Genomic DNA, 20,388 nt, shown 5'->3' with positions numbered 1-20,388 from the left:
TGAGAGGTGAGGAGGAAGCCACAGCTGGCCTCAGAGGGTGGCAGCGTTATGACTCAGGAGCTGGGTCACCCTACAGACACTGGAACGGTGGTGAGAGCTGCAGCTGCGGCCTGAGACACTGCCGTAGCAGAGGGGAGAGACACCTGCTTGCCCTTCCTCCAACCAGCTTCCCCCCAGCGGCTGAGCCCCTGGAAGCAGCAACCACAGGAGCTGGGAAAGGCTCCCCTGTGGGGACATGGCCCTGTGACACAGAGCAGAGCGGGCAGGGGAAGGCTCGAGGAGTGGATCTGGGATGAAGAGACCCAGAGCCAGCATCCCTGTCTTCACTGTTCTTCATGGACCAACACAGACAACAGGATGTGGGGAGCCGAGGCTGTCCCAAGAGCTCTCTGTGAGTTGTATCTATGCTTTTCGTTCTACCACTGGGCCTGGCAAGTAGTGGGAAATCCCTGCATGTCCACCAGATTGAAAAAATAATGGTCTCAACTCCCCATGCAGTGTGCTTACTTAGGCATAGTCTTAGAGATAATGCCTCTCACAGTGTATCTTTAAACAAACTGGTTTATGTTCCCTAACTGGTATTGGAGATTTTAAGGTGGAGAAATATTCATGCAACACCCACTCTTCTGACATTTCTCCTAACTGGGCCACAAGGGCTGAACTTTTCTGACTCTTAAATTATGTCTATGCATATCTATTCTAAAGAGCATGAGGTGACTTAATGAAGAAAGCGAATATTTACCTTGTACAACCCAAGTGTCCATCAAGCAATGAGTGGATAAACGAAATATGGTATATACACACAATCAAATATTATTCAGCTTTAAAAAGGAAGGAAACTCTGACACATGCTACAACATGCGTGAACCTTGAAGACATTATGCTAAGTGAAATAAGTCAATGTGATATTATGACTTTTAATACGATAAAACAGTGTGATATTATGACATTATAATATAATACGCCAGTGTGATATTACAGGGAATTTTCTCCCCAGCTCCTGGCCAGAGAGCCTAAAACCCTTGTAATTTCCTAAGTGATAAGAGCGAAAAGGGCATCTTTTCTTATGGAGTGGTAAAGCCCCATAATAGCTCTGGAGTGACAAAGATGAAAGGAGTGTATTTTGTCATTCATAACAAGCCCCTTTCAACCAGACTTGAGTTTATGTTAATTAGGTGACTTTTGGAAAGCCCCTAAGGATGGGGGAACTGGTTGCCAGGGAACCAACCATGAGATTAGAAGGTTGGAACTTTCAGTCCCACCCCCCAACCTCCAAGGAGGAAATTGATTTAATCACCAATGGTCAATGATTTAATCAATCATGCCTACATAATGAAGGCCTCCATAAAAACCCAAAAGAATGGGGTTCATAGAACTTCCAGGTTGGTGAACACATGGAGGTGCTGGGAGGGTGGTACACCTGGTGAGGGCATGGAATCTCCGCACCCCTTCCCACATACCTTGCCCCGTGCGTCTCCTCCATCTGGCTGTTCCTGAATTGTATCCTTTATAGTAAACAGGCAACATAAGTAAAGTGCTTCCTTGAGTTCTGTGAGCCTCTCTGGCAAATTATACAACCCTAGGAGGGGGTTGTGAGAACCTCTGATTTATAGCCAGTTGGCCAGAAGTCAGAAGGGAGGCCAGACTGGCATTTGGCTTCTGAAGTGGAGGCAGCCCTGTGGGACTGAGCCCTTTACCTGTGGGATCTGATGCTATCTCCAGGTACAGAACGTCAGAACTGAATTGAATGGTAAGACAATCAGTTGATGTCTACAGAGAATTGGAGAATTGGTTGATGTGGGGAAAAAACACACACATTTAGTGTCAGAAGTGATGTGTTGCGGCAGTATAAAGCAAAAACAGTTTTATTCTCTTTAGCCAGTCACAAAAGGACAAATGCTGTAAGATGCCACTTATATGAGGTCCGTAGAGTAGTCAGATTCATAGAGACAGAAAGTAGAATGGTGGTTGCCAGAGGCTGGGTGGTGGGGGAGAGGAGGTGGTGTTTAAGAGGTGTAGAGTTTCCATTTAGAAAGACTCAACAGTGTGAATGTATTTAATGCCACTGAACCGTCCACTTAAAATGGTTAAAATGGTAAAATTTATGTTATGTATATTTTACTACAATAAAGAATGTTAAAATTTTAAAAATATATTTACCTTGTGATTTTCCTCCTGAACTTCTATCCATAAGTCTGGGCATTTAAGACATTTTAAAATAACTTTTACGCGTGCATTATGAGGCATAAGGGCTGTGCTTTGAGTGACTTAAAATACTCTTGTCTTACAATTAGTTAGATATCTTGGTCTTCTGAAATAAGGTGACACCACACTGGACTCTAGGAAGGCTGGCCTGCTTAGGTTACTCTAGGCTGGGCGAGCTGATGGACTCAAGTTGCAAGGAGAAACTGCCTCTTACTCTCAGGCAATCAGCAGAATCAATAAACACTTTAGTCATCTGGGAAAGGAATGAGGAATGCACCTCATCTGATAATGCAGGAAATAGAAGATGAATGATTATTTTCCTCTCTTTGCTCTTCAGTTTCAATTTTTATGAATATGGGAATGAGCAGAACTGAAGTGTAGACTTGCTGAGCCGTGGGAAAAAGAGAGAAGCTACCTGCTGAAGAGCAAGTCAGCTGAAGGTCCACTGTGTCTCCCCTTCATCTTTTCTGTCTTTCCATTAGTCTGGCTTTAGGACATCAGCCCTTTGAGGAGAGCAGCCGGCACTCAAGGAAACAGGAAGTTTCCAGCAACTTGGCTTGCGCACGTGACCTGGCCAACCTCCTGCTCTTGGAAGCCCCTCTCTGTCTTTGGGGACAAGCTGGATTTGCCTTCAGACTCTCAGACTCCTGCAGCTTAGAGGTTTCCTCACCCCACCTCAGCATGAAGAAGAATAAACAAATGAAGTGGAGAGTAACTTCGTGCTAATAACACCGAGTGTTTACCCTACGCTTCCCAAAGGCTATCTTACCGTAAAAATCATTGTGTTCTACACAGCCATTGAGAGGAAGGGGCAGACAGCACTGCAATTAAGAACATGACTTTGCAGTTAGCAGACCTGAGTTTCAAGGCATGCTCCACCATGTGCTGTCTGCCCCCCGCCCCCCGACAGTGCCTTGCACGTCGTAAGAGCTCAATAAATGGCAGGTATCGTGGTTATCAAAGCAAGTGTGTATCTCAGTCTAGAAACACAAGTATGCGGTAAATATTGCTTTCTTTCCCTTAAAACAATTCAATGAGGACTCTGGGCACCCACTCCACCAGCACGGTAGGACACTCCCCACTTGGCGTTACTGGGTTCTGTTGACCAAGAAAAAATTACTACAATTATAAACAGCAGATATTTATTTGAGCAATTAGAATTGCAATTCGGGAGACATAGATTCAGATAGAAACCCAAAATGTGTTCCAATTACAGGAGAGGGGCTTCGGGTTTCTATGGGAAAAAGGGAGGGTGAGGTGAGTTGTACTAAGAAAGAGCCCATTGGTGCTAGAGAGGCCAGGCTAGGTCTGTACTTCATAGATTGGCTTGAGGTTTGATCATCAGGCAGAAGGCTAGACTTGTACTTCATTGATTGGTTAGCAATTTGGTCTTCAGCAAAGTCCAGTTTTATCAGTCCTTACAAACAGGATATTCTTGTCCTTACTGATTTCTTGGAATGTTGGTGGTTTGGTCCAGTTTGGAAGATAAAGAAAACAAAACATGCAAGGCAATTCCTCTGAAATGGCTGCTCTGGCTCTATTTTAATATGGCTCCACTCATGTCATCTCTCACTCTTCCCTCCCGACCTTCACTACACCCAAATCTGGAGGCTTATGTGTCCCACACAGTGGGTGCCAGACAATCCCATCATCTAAGGCAATCTCCTGGCCACACTGGTGGCGGCAGTGCAGAGGTCCCAACCATCGTAGAATCCACAGCCCTCCCTTTCATTCATAGCCCCATGGGGTGAGGGCTAGGGGTGCGTCATGGGACTAATTCTCTCTACCTGCTTCTGAAAATACTCAGTCTTTCCCCTCTGCATCAGTCAAGGTCCAGGCAGGAAAGAGATGCCACACCCAACCTAGGCAATTGCAGTAGAGTTTTAACAAAGGAACTATTTAGAAAGATGTGGGCAGCAGTTCGGGAAACCAATAAGCGACAGTGCAGGACTTTGGAACTGGTAATTGTGGAAGTCGTTACACCATTAGTCCTTAGGTCAAGGAGAAAGAACAATTACCTGAGCCCATAGAGGGTCTCCAAATGGAGAGGCCCCCGACAGGCGCTGTGGCCTTTGCCAGAGGGTACAGCCCACCTGCAGCAGCCCTGCAGGGAGGGTGTGGGCACCTGAGGACCTGACCTCACTCGTCTCTCCTGATCTGCTGTTTCCTTCCACTGGCCAAACCCAACCCAAAGCTGGAGAACAAAGGAGCCCTTTGATGCTTGCTCACATCAGCCACCTGGGCACAGAGTGAGTGGCAGGGAGGAGCAAACAGAAGATGTTCCTTAGGCCCTTCCACTCCAGGAATCCCAGCATCACCTTTAGGTGGGGGGAAGTTAGGCTTTTCCAATGGTCCCACCATGTGGCGATTGTAAATGGTTCTATAATTATACTCTTGCTGACATGATTACAGCCCATTATGTCTGGCAACAGACAGGGCACGTCTGGGAGTGGCTTCATGTATAAACTCAGGGGCTAAGAAGGCATTCAGTCCCTCCAAATTCTCCCTCAGCTTCTAATTGAGGTTTGACATGTCACTGGTTCTTTCACCCTTTTGATTGACAATTTTGATCCCTATGGGGCACAGGTGACTGTAGACAGAGAATCAGCAAGCTGTTATCAGTAGTGTGAACTGGCGTAGATGAAGACTGTAAGAGCAGATTTGAGAGGGATTCAGGGAGTACAGTGTCTGGTGGGCAGTGAGGCACGCAAGCCTGTTGGCGTATTTGTGTGTGGCGCGCTTTGTGTATTTGGGGCATATGACTTGAAGTAGAGTGACGTGTTGGATCCAGGGGTCTTAACTGAGGGGAGCTTAGCCCAGTCCTCGGCACACAGCAAGCACTCACATGCTTTCTTCCTGCCAGTGTGCCAGCTAACAGGACACTGAGACGCCAGTCAGCATTGAGTTAGCTCCCTGACTCAGTGACTTGGTTCATTTCAACACCCAAACTAGTTCCACATAAGCCACGGGTCAAAAAGAAGAGCTGCCTGGATTCCATCACACCAACAAACGGCGGTGCTGTTTTTCAGGTTGAAACTTTCCAGAGCTGTTCACAGACGTATTTACACCATTGGTCATTTACGCAGCCCTTCTTGCCGGTTTATTGCTCTGGGAAGTGCGGAAGGAATGTTCACGTAGAGATTTCAGTCAGAGCAAGTGGGATAGCTAGACCACAAAAGGTATTCATTTGAAAACAAAGACAGCAGCAAATGTGGGACTCGTCCTTCCCGCTTCTGCAGATAGACACTCGGTGGGCGACACACTTCGTAAACCACTTCCCTGTGCACCCTGACACACTGGTTCTGCGTGGGACGACTCCCCACTATTGAAGAACAGGGCTCTCCTCATCCTCGCCCTTCTCGGCCTGCAAGAGTGAGCTGCTCCACACCTCTCCTCCCGGAGCTCTGCTCTCTGCTGGCTTCTGGCCTCCACACTAAGCACTTCTCCTGCTCTCTGCATGTCCTTCTCTGGCTCCAGATAGCTCATCTTCCTCTGTCATGGAACCTACTAATCCAACACAGGAAAACCTGTCTGGGGTAGAAGAGACCAGCTCCCTCCAGCTAGCAGCAGACGCATAAGCCCCCTGTGCCTTCCCACCTCAGGGAAAGCAAGGAGGAAAAGGCAGTCATGGCAGCACTCAGGCTAGACGGGCCTCGCTGGCCCTGGTGACAGAGGAGAAGCATGCACTCCCTGCACCGGGCTCAGCAGCAGGGCCCAGGGCCGCGCTCAGGTAGCTGGGGGAGGCAGTCCCTTCCACTTATGAAACTCAGCTCTGGCAGGTTCCAGGAGCAGCAGAACCAGGTTCACAGAAAGATTAAGGCTGTCCAACCAGGAGCAAGGAGCAATAGTGACAGTGATCCCGCAAAGAGATGACTGCGGTGGCAGCAGCAGTAAATGGCATGTACGGGCACCGGAAGCATCTTTCTCCTCTCTGCTCCGCAGTGAGAGGCTCAGGCTCACAGGACGTGTGACGACGGCACACCGTAGATTGTAAGCTCCTCGAGGTGAGCTTCTTCCATTTTGTTCAGGCTGCAGCTCCAGGAGAAACCCGCAGTGCTTGGCACATGGAGGAAGCTCAATGAATATTTATTGAAAAAAAAAAAAGAATGAATAGTACTGATGGATGAACAAGGAGATTTCATGACCTCATGGGCAAAATGCCTGCGAGCATGGCCTGGGGAGCTGAGGTGCCCTTGCCCGGCTGGAGGCCAGGGATAAAGTCCTGGAGCCCAGAGGCCATCGGAGGTCTCCATCCTTGTGCCTACCAGTCTCTGGTTCCTAGTGAGAGCTCAACAGACATTTGTGAATTGAATCAAAATGTTTGTTCCAGACCTATATGTCTTCAGTTTTGGTCTCTGAGTTTTTGAAAACTGGACCAAGAAATACCTGACAGCCTTTCCTCTAGGATGTTGTGGAGTAGAAGCAAGTTCCTCATCCACATCCAATTCTTCTCCGTGGCACAGCCAGTCCTGAACACAGCCCAGAATCCTGGGCCACAGCCCCCGTGAGCAGACGCTGCTCCTCCCCACACTCGTCTGCTCCCGGGTGAATGTCAGCAGGCACAGTCTGTCACGTGCCCCACCCCAAGCCCGTGCATGTGCAGCATGCCCCTCTGAAGGGGTGGGAGGGAGGCAGCATGGAGGAAGGGAGAAGGTCTCACTGGGATGGATGCCTCTGAGAGCTGTCCCTGGAGTTCAAGGAGGAGACTCTCAGGCTGGTGAGCCTTACACTAGCCCTCACCGTGGTCACCCGGTGTACGGGCGCCCCAGTTCCTGGCCTCAGGCCCGGCGTCCTCCACGAGGAGTCTCCCTCCCTGCACTAATCTCTTCCCTTGTGTAGGGAAGGGGCTTGTGTAGGGACACCCGAGGCGGGTGTCACCCATTCTCACTGGGCATCTGCAGGGCACATGCCCGTGAGTGAGCTGGCTGAAATCTGAGGTAGGCAGTCAGAGTTAACACAGGAGGGGCTTTAGGGGCACCATCCAAGAAGGGCTTTGGCACCAGAAGTTCCAAAGAACAGTCCAGAGGGTTGCCTCAGCCTCCAGGCTCTGCCGTGGGTGGTGTCTGCTATAGAGCCCCTTCCTGTAACATCAACTCAACACAAAAGCTTTGAAACTACCCCATTCTATGCCTTAGGCCAGGTCCTATTCACAGAGGAGACCCCACTCTTGGTTCTGCGTGTAGAAGAAAGGCAGTCTGAGGATTTAGGGCCTTCTGTACCAGCAGACCCGGAACCCAGTGGGAGGGGAGGCCGTCTTCCAATCACTGATACTTCCAATATCAGTGAAATGTGCTATCACGCAGTCAGGTTTGGAGGTCATTAGTCAAAAACAATAAAAAAGGAAGTCATCTTTAGAACACACATATCTTTTAAATAAAAGGTACATAAATGCCTTTGTTATGTCCTGATCAGAGCATAACTTAGGTTGTGTTAGGTCGGATAAAGGTGATCTGGGGGTAGGGATATTTCCTATCACCCCTATTACATAAACTTTCTGATTTTCTTCCTCCTTCTCTTTCTCTCAGTGATTTTTTTTCTCTCTCTCTTCTTGACTTAACCTTTGCCTGACAGGGGCATTCCGGGCCTCTGCTGGCGTTGCTGCATTAAAAATTGTTGGTATTGGCAGGAAAAGAAGCTGTTGACCCCTACTTGGATCTTTCCAGAGGCTGGGAAGACCCCAAGGAATTCTGTAATTTAAAATAAATTTGGGTACATTAACACAGAAATACAGAAATCTCTCTCCTGATTTTCAGAAACTTAGATTTTAAATGAAATTAATATTCTTATTATAAAAGTAATACAAGATCATTGTAAACAATTTAGAGATTGCATATATGCCAAAGAAGAAAATAAAACCAGCCATAATTCCATCATCCAGCCATAACCACATTTTCACATTTGGTGCATATCCTTTCAGAGTATATGTGTGGGGTAACTGTGTAGTAACTTATTATATGTCATCCCTTTCCCCTTAAAGTCGCTTGCTTTTTTGTTACCAATATCTCATAATATTGTTTCTATGTTATTAAATATTCCTCTATGATGTTTCTAAAGGTTGCAGTGTTTCCTTTATGGCTGTACTATTTTTCATTCAGCCAGGCCCTGCTGTTAGCCATGTAGGTTGTTTCCAACTTTTCCCAATTATTAAAGAGCTGCAAGAAATGTCCCTGCAGCTCTCTCTCTGCCCACATCCGGGATTCTCTCCCGAGGGTAAATTCCTAGGCCGGGAAATGCTGTGGTGATGCACACAGCTGTTGCCAAATAGCTGAGCCTGGTTATTCCCCCTTCTGTGGCCCCCCAGCCACAGATGAAATGCCTCTCAGAAATAGGAAACTGAAAAAATAAGAAATTTAACGGTGAGTCAGGAACTGCTGCTCGTCTTTCAGCATATGGTTTTAAAAGGCTCTAGTTAGATTTCTGTTTTAATTCTATAGAAGAAATGATTTGTAGCTTGAGAAACCCTCATAATCGTTCACGAGCAGGGAGGATGGAGTGAGAGAGGACGTTCGGTAAATTATTCCACTGTAGCTTCCCATAACCCCAGCATTTGTGAAGCTGATCCCTTGGTCTTCCCCAGAATCTTTCTCATCCAAGCGAATGCCCCTGAAGCCAGGGGAGAGGGTCAGCATGCATTTTTCAGGAGGCGGCACTGAAAATCCATACCGGGCCACCGAGGCGCTGTGTGGCCTGGGGGATGTCTCCTCCTGTTCTATGCCTCAGTGCCAGCCGCCTAATCTGAGGGGCTCACAGTAAGGAGCCGCGGGCAGCCCGCCAGAGGCTCTGCAACTTGTCTGACACAGCGAGATCCCTCCTGGCGCTGTGGCTTCCCCCCCTTCCTCTGCTCTTTGGAGGCTGGAATCTGTGTGAGGCCTGGGATGTCCTTGAGGCGGGCAGGCCAAATGCGGAGCTGGCAGCCCCTTCCCTTCTGGGGGCTGAGGTGCCTTTAATTCAGATACCTTAAAAGGCTTGCGGGAGCCAGGGGCTGAGTTCTTATCTCCTGTGCTCTGAAGGGCCCTTATTTATAGCCCTGTGGGCTAGAGGGGCTCAGCTGGCCAGCAGCTGCATACACGGTTGGTTGGGGGAATCCAACGAGGTAGTTGTCCTGTGCTGCGGCTGTCCCCTCTGGTCGGGCTGGAGGGCAGAAGACAGGACAGGTAAGGACTCCAGTTTCCTCCTCTCTTTCCTCTCCCTTGCCATCCCTCCCGCCCTGCGCCTGCACAGGCTTAGATAGCAGCTGCGCAGGCTTCGTGCTCTGTGCGGAGGGAGTGTCCCAGCCCTGGGAGGGAGCTCTCTGGCACTGTGGACTTGCAGACCCCGAGCAAAGACCCAGGTGGCACTGGCAGCTGGCACCCCCAGCAGCAAAGCTCGTGCCCCACGGGCCCTGGGGAAAGAACAGAACTGTCCTCCCCAAAGCCACAGCAGGTGCCTGCGGGAATGTAAAGAACACAGGAGAAGCCCTGTTCATCCTACCCGCTCCCAGTTGAAATCAGGAATTTACACTGACTTGTGAACAGTGGAAAGCGTTTTTTGAAAAAGGAAAGAAAAAGAGAAAAATTATGAAATAAACATTGGAATGGGGTAAAGCCACAGTGCTCTTGAGCTTTTCCTCCCTGACAGAATTTCCGGATGGCCTGGGGTGAAGAGGCAAATTACTGATGAGTCTGATTACACTGGGAAAGTACGTTTGTACAAGATGACTTGTTATGGCTGTTGGTTCCAAAGTACAGATAGCTGTTGTGTGCTTTAAAAAGGAAATGCGTTAATATTTTACTGAATTCTAGAGCAGTTGTATGCAAAATGCACAGTCCTGAGTAGTGCATAATAATGCATTAATTGCATAATAAAGTTAATACTGATAGAGTGACATATATATGATAATAGGTATCGTATATGTAAACATCCTCTAGCCAGACTCCATGCAAGACACTTTTATAAAGTCCAATCTAAAAGGGAAAAAAAAAACTGTCAGACTAGTTTTATTTTTTTTAAATAATTCTGAGGTCAAAAGATAGTATTAATGTCTGCATTAAAGGATAACGTTATTTTATCACATATTTGCTCTAATAGGTTTGTTGTTGTTTTATTTGTTTCTTGAGGGATGTTATTTGAATTTTGTTTTATTGCTAGGTTTATAACAACAAAATGTGCTGTAATAAAATCTATTACATTTTGAGATCCATCGTATCTTAAAAAAGTTTTCATTTTTAATGGAGTAGCGAACTAATCAACTCAAATGATTACATTTTGGAGGCTTTTTCTAATGTTAAGATGGTATTTTAATGTAGAACCTCCACGAAAAGTTGCATCTTTTCCCGTCAAGCATACCCTGACCACTCATTGTTCACCCACTGTCTTGTCTGTCTTTGCACACATTCTGCACCTTTAGATTTCATCAGCCCACTTGGTGCTTCCAGAGTTCTCGACTGGTTTCAGATCCCTGAGGCCAGGACATGTAGTACCTCTCGCTGCAGTCCCACAGCTCTTAGCACAGGGACCTACACACTTTCTGCTGCTCTCTAAAATATTTCAGACTTAAAAACAGATGGCCAAGGGACACCGCCTTTAAATCATCCTCTCCCCGCTGTTAAAAAACAAAATTCAACTGAGTAAATTTCAAAGATCTTATTGGCTTTATTCCAGGATTCACGAATCGAGTAGCATCCCATCCAGCAGCGTTGCTCCGAGGAGCAAATGAGAGACTTTTACAGGCAGATGGGAGCAGGAACAAGGAAGTTACACTAGGCAAAAAGCAGATTGGTTGTGGCAAGGTCACTGTCCCTTAGGGGACGGCTGGTCCATCAGGCAGATGACCTCACTAGTGTTGACCAGGCGATTCCTGACCTACGGGTTCAAGATCCATTTCTGGGAGAGCCCAAACTATAAGTTAAGCATCAGTTTTGTGACGTGGGGCTTAGCATCAGTAACTCCATTTGGGGCCTGTTGTCTTGTTTTTAACACCACCAAAGAGATGAAATTATATTCATAGCATTTATATTTTCTTTTGTTTTTTTCTTACTATACAAATATATCTTTACCATAAAAAATACAGACCAGTAGAGAGAAGAAAATGGAGAATTATGTGTCATTTGACCACTGAAAAATAACCACTCTTAGCATCGTATTGTTTATCTTAACTATTTGTTGATTCTAAGAGGTCCTTGATTGTAAGACCAACCATTAATTTGATACTGGCTTTAAAATAGAGGGAAAAAATTCCCACTATGTTGTACGGATTGATGTATTTTAAGATAAATCCAAAAACAATAAATTATGGGGGGAAATATAAATTATAGTTAAAGAAAAAATATATATATATATGATAAGGTTATTTGGTAATCTACTTTTTGTCCAATTTATAGTCAAGGTACTTTTACTGTGTATTCAAGCTCTGATTCTTTGAAAATTGGTTATCTCTATATGACATTGTGATTTATTTAGTCAGAATATGAAAATATTCATAATAGTTGGATAAATGGGAAGGAAAAGCATAAAGCAAGATTTAGATAAGTAATTTTTATCAGAATATAACTTGTTTTGAAGCATGATCTGCTAATTTCTACACTATTAATGCTACCTACTGAATGGTGAAATACCTCAGTCATCTTGTGCCTTTATCTGTATGCCCCCAAAACCTGTTTTACTGATTTTCTTCATTATCATTGATTTGTCAGCCTTTCATCACTTAGTCTCCAATATACCAAAATGATGAAAAATAGAAAGGAACTAACATAAGTTCTGAGCAATTTGGTATTTAACAGATGTATTTCATAAACATCTTTAATTTTTTTAAGTGTAAACCTGTGAAAATAAAATCAATTTTAACTCTGAGGACATTTTTACAATTTGGGGCTTTGTCTGAATTTAAAAGATAAATTTTAGATAGACACAAGAGAAATAAAAACTCATTTTAACAGAAGACTTTTGTTACAGTTAAAAAGTAATACTGAAAAGTTAAACTGAGGTAAGACCGTAACAAGCCAATGACACATAAAATGTGCTCCACGTGTTTTATTAAGAAGGTGTTAAAGGGAAAAGTGCAGGAATTTCATTTTGGTTTTTAAGAAGTGCGCCTTCTACCACTGCCTGGGACTCGTGTAAACAGCATGAAGGGGCGGGGGGGTGTCTGAAGTGGCAGCAGGAACCGACGATTTTCACGAGAACTACAGGCCACCGAGCACTTTCTCCCAGGCTCACCTCTGTGCTGATAAATCTGGACTAATGTTCCAATGTCAGCCTACAGTGTAGCATGACACAAAATAGAAAAGACAAGAGGTTGCTTGTTCCAGTTCTCTCTAATTCATACTCTTTGTAGTAAGATAAAACATTATGTGAAGGCACACAGTGTTATATGACAACATATTATATGTAATAACTAAAATGATGAGCAGTGCCATTGCTCAAAAGTAGAGCAGGGTTACATTAATTGTGGTATAGCCATAGTGCGCAATATATACAACAATTGAAAGTAACGTTTGCATAGAATTTTTAAGTTTTAAAAATCAGAATACAAAGCTTTATTCATAATATATAGTCTCAACTGTGTAATATATATTTTTATATAAATACTGAAAAAATATAATAAATAAAATGTATAAAATTATTGTTTCTGAGGGATAAGATTAGTAGTAATTTTATATTTTCTCTACATTTTAAATAGTTTGCTAAATTTTCTACACTGAGACTAATCATGAAAGTTTTTTTACTGCAAAATTCCATGCAAATATAAAGCATTCTAATGATTGCTGCCAATTATAAAAACTGTAAATAACCAACCAAAATGGTCAGACTCTTAAAAATAATAGCTAAAATTTATTGAATGAACTATAACCAGGAACTATGTATTTGCTCATTTAATACAACCACCCTTCAGGTAGGTACTATTATCATTATTATTATTCCTATTTTCCGATAAAGAAGCACGCTTAGAACAGTGTTACCCACTGCAGAAGGTGCAACCACGCTAACGATGTGGTCTGGCTTCAGGACTTGGTAATCTAGCTGGCGTTAGAGGAACGAAAGAGCAGGATCCAGGCCTTGTGCACTGAACAGTGCGGTTTGAAAGGCGTACAGGAATGCTCTGGGAATGGTGGGTAACGTTTGTACGGGAATATTACTTGGAACAGGAGGGAAATACTTGGGGCACTTTACACAGAAAGAGGTATGGAGCCTAGAGGAAGTAAGGAATGATAAAGACCGAGAACATTATGGGGGGACAATGTGAACGACATGGTGATGGGAATAAATGGGATCCGTCCTGCCAGGTGAAGGGTGTGTCCGAAGGGCACGAGAAGATATGCTGAATGTACGTGTGTTGGGGAGAGGGGTGAAGTAATGACTTAAGGACAGTGGCTACTTTACTTCTCTTTGTTCCTTTGGGACGTTTCTAGAAACCAACAATTTGTAAGAAGAAATGAAGAGGTCTCTCGGCTCCCCAGAGTCAAAAGGAGAAAAACCTTCTCTGTAAGGAATCTGAATTGCGGCTAGTTTGAATTCCAAATGTAAAATAAAATGAAGCTCTGGGTTAGAGAGTTAATAGAAGCTGGCATTTGAGAGCTTACGTGTGCAGGCACTGTTGTGACTGCTGCACGCACACGTGCGCACACTCACACACACGCACAGGTTCGTGTGAGCCGCACAGCAGGTCTCTGGGGAGAGCTGCAGGCGTCCCCGTTTGTGTGTGATTTCACAGAGGCGCTGAGAAGTAAGGGGCTCAGAGGCAGGGTGCGGCGAAGCTGGGATTTGAACCCAGGCAGTACAGTGCCAGGACTGACAAGACTCCGACCAGAGACGCTGGAAAAGTCTCCACTAGGGAGAAAGAACCTCACCTTAAAAATGCATGAGGGCTTCCAACTTATTGTGTGTTCTTTTTTTAATTCTCCCTTTATTTCCAGCACCTTCTCAAGAGCATGGGAAGGGTGTCACTCTTCTTAGTCATACGCCTGATAGCTAGCACGGCACCTGGCACACAGCAGCTGCCTAATAAATATTTGCTGACCTAAATTGTTGTGTTTAATTCAGGCGTTAAGAAGTGTTAAGATCCAAAGGAAGGAGCCAGAAGTTTTCCTTGTTGGCTAGTACTTTTCCCTTCTGCAGCACTGGCTAGGAAACAGGCTTGATACTCACTTCCTACCCTTTGATACACAGCACAGGTCATAGTTAATGATCATAATAATTTTTTATGGAATTTTTATTGGGAAATAAACATGAAGATTTGATGATAATGTATCCCTAAGGAGTAAATTCTCTGACTTAGAAGTTTTCATTCACCATAGTCAGTGTATATGTGGTGTGTTGCGTGTGGTATGTGTATGTGAGTGTGTGTGAGGTGTTTGTGTGTGGGGTGAGTGTGTGTGTGTGTGTGTGTGTATGTGTGCTGGGGGAAGGGAAAGAGGATGGAGATGCTGAATAAATTCTAAACGCTGTAAACTTTCTTTTTCAAAAGCTCTCCAATTTTGTTCAGAATCTCTTAATTCATTTATTAGGGAACAACAACATTTTGCTCTCTTTAAATATAATTTAGTAAACAAAAATGCAGGTAAGAGAGAATAGTCTCCTTATTGCAAAACTCCAACATTAATTACTCTGAATTACGGACCAAGTGTTATGCCCTTCCAATCCTTAAATCAAAAGACAGAGGTCAACAGGACTTGCAAATCAGTTAGGTTCAGTGAAAAAATAATAACATGGGTGTGATATAAAGGATGCTCAGAGATTTTGACAGTGCATGAGACAAACTCCTTTTAGGCACCTCTCTACTCCTGCAAATTGAAAATGCAAAAATCCTATGAACAGGTGCAAATTTATTGGCACTCAAATTAACCAGCTTGGGCAGTCATCCAATTGAGGAAAGAAATATTCAAAATTCTATGTCTAAAACTCCCTGATGGAAAAACTCTGAGGGCAGCAAGGAGAGTGGAGCGAGCATCTTCTAATTAAAACAGAGTTCCCAACAAGTCAGTGGGTTTGGAAATTCATAGCGGCAAGTTCAACATCATTTAAACAATGGAATTTGGACAGAAGAACAGATAAACCCCTCGCCCCCATTACTAAGCAGCAGTGGTAGCCAGTCCTCGAGTCCGGCTGCAGATTACCTCTGGCAGGGTCCTGGCACGCAGCCCTGAGCTGTCTCTACTTGTGTAAGCAGCACCTCACTGTTTCCCGGGAAGCGTCAGCAAACCTCCTCCAGCCTCAGGCAGGAGCAGCTGGGCAGTTCCAGAGGCCAAAGGGAGCTCAATTGAACCACAAGTCTTTTTTTTTTTAATTTCTCATCTGTCACAGTACAAATGCGCCCTTTTAACCCTTTTACACACACACACACACACACACACACACACCCGCCACTTCCTCTCTGGTAACCACCTATCTGTTCTCTGTGTCTATGTCTTTGTTTGTTGTTGCCGTTTTATCTTCCACATATGAGTGAAATCATACAGTATTTGGCTTTCTCCATCTGACTTGTTTTGCTAAAAAAAAATTTGTTATCATATTTGTAACTTAAGTTAGACTGTATCTCTCACCTGCTCAACACTCTCCAATGGCTTCCCAAATCAAAATAAAATCCTAATGCTACACAACCTACAGAGCCCTTCATGATGCAGGTGCCGGGAATCTGCCTCATCTCCTCCCTTTCTCCCCCTCCATCTAGGATGCTCTAGTCACACTGCCCTTCCGCAACTATGCCAAGCAACTGACCTGCCCCAGAGCCTTTGCACTTGTTGGTGCCACTAATGCCTCAGGCTCTCGCCCAAGAAGATGGCACACCTCCCTCCCTCTTTCATTCACACACATCTGAGAGCCACCCCTGAACACCCCATCTAAAGTTACACTCTCGGCCACTCTCTAGCTCCTGGCCCTGGTTTACTTTTCTTCAAAGCACTTATCATCTCACATAGATACACACCCACAGAGTCACATGTATGTCAGTGTCTGTGTCTCCCCAATAACATGTGAGCTCCCATTTCCGCAGAGACTCCCTGTTTTGTTCACAGAGATAGCCCCAGTACCTACAGCGTGAGTGGTGCATGGTAGGTGCTGAATCAGTCTCTGTTGAAAGAGGAAGCCTCAAACAATCCATGCTTATCTATTTCATTTGAATTCTGAGAAACTTTTTCACTGTAACAGATATATCATCACCCATCACAAAGTATTCTTATTAGGGTCCAAGTCTAATGCTCCCCTGTCCACAACTTAACCTCATTTCAAAACCTTCCACTACACTTGCATTGTGTTAAGGGGGAAAGTGGGCATCAGGCTGCCTGGGTTTGGGTCCCAGCTCTGCCGCTGACAACAAGCCCAGGCAAGATTTCAACTTCCCAGAGCCTCATCTCTAAAATGGGGATAATAACAAGAACCTCTTAAAGCGCTTGTAAGGATTCAACAAGGCAATAGTAGACATAGCTCCCCTTAATTGCGTTCATTCCACATGCCGGAAAGCACACTGTGTTTTGGCCTCGCTTCCTCTGTCCGTCTCCACAACAACCACAGGGCGTGGGTACTATTATTACTCCCAGTCTACAGATGAGGAAACAACCTGAGATCCAGAGAGGTGTCTCCACCAAGGAGATTTAATTGCTATGTTAGTTTCCTGTTGCTGCTGTAACAAATTACCCCAAATTTATTGTCTGAAAGCAACACAGATTTCTTCTGTTACAGTTTCAGAGGTCAGAAGTCTGACACGGGCCTCACAGGGCTAAAATCAAGGTGCTGGCGGGGCTGTGTTCCTTCTGGAGGCTCTAGGGAGGAACCCATTTCTCTGCCTTTTCCAGCTTCTAGAGGCTGCCTGCCTTCTTTGGTTTGTGGCCCCTTCCTCCACTTTCAAAGAGAGTAATGTGACATCTTCAGATCTCTCCGATTCTGACTCTCCTGCCTCCTCTATCTCGTATTAGGACACTTGTGATGCCACTGGACCCTCCTGGATAATCCAGGATAGTGTCTCCATCTCAAAACCCTTAATTTAATCACAACTGCAAAATCCCTTCCCTGCTTCTGGAGAGTAGGACGTGAACAGCTTTGGCAAGTCACTGTTCTGCCTGCCAGCTACTGAGAGCAGCACTGGGATTTGAACCCCAGCTGACCTCCTGACCACTATACCACCGGAGTACACAGTGAAGCCTGTGGTGTGCAGTGGACTGTTCTCCCTGTGTTGTGATGAAGGGAGGATGGAAAGCTTGGATCTTAGGTTCAGGTTTTATGTATGACACCAAACAGGACAGTTCGGCCCCTTCTGCCCTGTCACCTGCGTATAGGTTGCCAAAGATTCACAGTTAACTCTAAAAGTCATTTTATCTTATCAAGCTAATTTTAAAATAATCAGTCTCACCTCAAACATATTACTGACTTTCAAGAAACCATAGACATTTGATAAAAGTAGGTTGCAAAGTGGAAATGAAAGCCCTGCTCGGAGACAGGCCACGTGGCGCCGCCCGTGAGGGGAAGGTACCTGGGCAGCCAGGGCAGAGCTGGAACCAGGGTGCCCACAGTAAGAGAGCGGGCGAGGAGGAGCCCATCAACACCTGAGAGGCGCCTCGCTCAGCGAGGCACGCAGGGCCCAGCAACACAGGGGACCAGGAGAGGGAGGTGGCCCAGGCCACGACAGCAGGGGCTGGGGCAACGTCAGCAAGCCGCAGAGCAGGCTGACGCACAAGGAGCAGAGGGCCTGGGCAAGTGCGGCCACGCGTCAGCCACAGGAGGTGACCGGCGGGCTTGGATCAGGCTGGTGGCCTAGGAGGATTCCAGCGTCTCAGGGGCTGGAAGAGCCCGAAGGCAGTTCCAAGGCCCAGCAAACGAGACAGTTCAGGACAGAGCTCTAATCCGCAAGGGAGACAAGGAAACAAGGCAGAGCTTATGTGGGTACAGAAGAAGCGGGATTGGGGGAGACCAGAAGTCGGCAATGGACTGCGGTTCGGGGAAGATGGGGTGTCCATGACTCCCGAATCTGTGGCAGCTGAATTGTGTCCAGACCTCCCTTGCGTGGCACGGGGCTGCCCCTTAATATATACATATTCCCTCCACCCATTTGGGGACAGCTCAGGAGCTGCCAGGGCGGAAAGCGTCTGAAAGGGCTCAGGTCCCCCAGGCGGGCGGGATGGGGGAATGGCCTCAGCAGGCTCCTGCATGATAGCACCATGTCATGACTGTGAGTTTTAGGGGCAGGTACCCAGTTGCATTATTCTGACCCTTTCCTTAAAGTGTACATCACAATGCTAGAAACTAGAGGTGGATAAACACATGGGCTATATGTTTTTGTGGCAAAGCAATAATAATAATATAGACTGTGTGCTATAGACCTAATTTCCTCAATTATTCATACTTAGGGTGACCATAGAATTTATGGTCCAAACTGGGGCACTTTAGAGGGAAAGAGTATGCTTTTATTTAAGTATGCCAGGTCAACAGGTGTAAATGGGCAGGTCCAGGGTGCCGCTCCTGGGGGCGGGTCCAGTCTCTGGGCCCCAAGCCTCATCTACATGCACCAAGGCCACCCCCTCCCCGCATCCCCAGAGCTGCCTTGGCTGGAAACAGAAACGTTTAGAGGGACTATTCAACCCCCATAAGCTTCCAGCAACCTCAGACTTTGTGTGTGTGTGAGGAAGATCAGCCCTGAGCTAACATCTGCCAATCCTCCTCTTTTTGCTGAGGAAGACTGGCCTTGGGCTAACATCTGTGCCCATCTTCCTCCACTTTATGTGGGACGCCGCCACAGCATGACCTGACAAGTGGTGTGTTGGTGCGCTCCCAGGATCTGAACCTGAGCACCGCTAAACCACGGGCCGGCCCCAACCTCAGACGTTTTTATTCCTTTCACAAGGAAGATAAGAAACCTAGAAGTAAAGTTTCTCATAAAGTATGTTTCCAGTGTGATCCCCTGACACTGGCCACCATGTTGAATTCAGACATGTTTCTTTCTCCAAGAGATTGTCAACGTTTGAGAGTTGCAGGCCCCACCTCGTGGCTTGATTTTCTTGTGACATTTTCCTAAGTCAGAGTACTTTTCTTCTTGGCTGTCACTCCACAAGTTCATAAGGGAACCAGTTCTCCCTCACCTGAGTCTGCCCAAAATGCAAGTTTTTCAAACTAGGGGTCAGTTTCATAGTTCTTAGTGAGCCACATAAAACATTTAGTGGATTGAGACCACAAATTTTTAACAATAAAATGAAATAACCTAGAATAGAAAAAAAAAGAGAATAAAAAGGAATAGAATGCACCTCGCATTCATAGCAAGGATAAGAATTACTTCATGACAATATGCTTCCAGCACTACACGTGGGCTGTGTGAAGCGGTTGTGAGGTAAAACGTACTTCCTAGTGTGGGTTGCTGTCAGAGAGCTCGAGATTCACTGCTGTAAACCCTGTTTCCAGGTTTCCTGTCTCCCTTCTGGATCCTCACAGTGCCAAGGGCCGCTCACTCACTCCTACGCGCCCTCTCAGACGTCCTTCTCTCTCTCCAGACGGCCTGCTTTGATCCTTTAGGCTGGAGCCAATGAGATTGTTTCTCATTTGATCAATTCTGTAAACCTGAGTCTGCATGGAAAAAAGAAAAGAAAAAAACAAACAAACAAACAAAAAAACCTGTGCTATTCACCAAAGAGAGAAAGGGCCGCGTGAGTAGAGACTGCTGAGAAGCTTAAAACCAACTTGGCTCATTATTAGGCACTCCGCACCTCTTCTGCAGCATCTGCTGCCCCAGTACTATTTGTGCCTAAGTGTGGAAGTGCAAATTCTTTTAATTCACCTCCCTTCCATGCCACAAAGTAAGTGAAAAGCATCACAGCCTGAGCGCCTGGCCCGCCCTGCACTGCTTCGGGGTCTCTGCAGCAGCTCTGGCTTCCAGCCTCTTCCTGTAATTTGGCAGAAGGGCTGGCGGGCGGGTAACTGGTTGCCCCCACATCAAAGGCTGCCTTTCATGACTGCTGGCTAGGGGAAGGGGGAAGGGGGGACCCTGTGCAGAGCAGAAGGGAGAGACCCTGGGCAGGATGTCCGGAAGGAGAGTGAAAGCAAACTGCAGAGGTATTTTAGTAGACATGCTGTTTCCATTCTTTACCATGTGTTTTTCATTCTGGTCTTGGTTACTTTTGACTTGAATTATGGAGCTCTGTCTCTTGGTTAAGGTAACTGAGATGCGATTGCTTTTATACATCAAAAATGAGTATTGACTTTTCTGGGTGGGGCTGGGAATGATGGTAA

General features: G+C 45.8%; 1 protein-coding gene across 1 annotated transcript in view; it reads left to right on the top strand.

The window, feature by feature from the left end:
* Nucleotides 1–9,154: 9,154 nt before the first annotated feature.
* FHL2 (four and a half LIM domains 2) overlaps nucleotides 9,155–20,388 on the top strand; it is a 66,015-nt gene continuing 54,781 nt past the window's right edge. Inside the window, exon 1 of the mRNA XM_014791696.2 lies at nucleotides 9,155–9,359. The gene's annotated coding sequence lies outside the window, so the exon portion shown is untranslated. The remainder of the gene's footprint in view (nucleotides 9,360–20,388) is intronic.

This window comes from Ceratotherium simum, chromosome 40 (genome assembly GCF_057802395.1).
Source record: "Ceratotherium simum simum isolate JZ-2026a chromosome 40, ASM5780239v1, whole genome shotgun sequence".
Taxonomy (NCBI): domain Eukaryota; kingdom Metazoa; phylum Chordata; class Mammalia; order Perissodactyla; family Rhinocerotidae; genus Ceratotherium; species Ceratotherium simum.
Note: the sequence above shows the minus strand (reverse complement) of the source record. Positions and strands in the feature narration are given on the sequence as shown.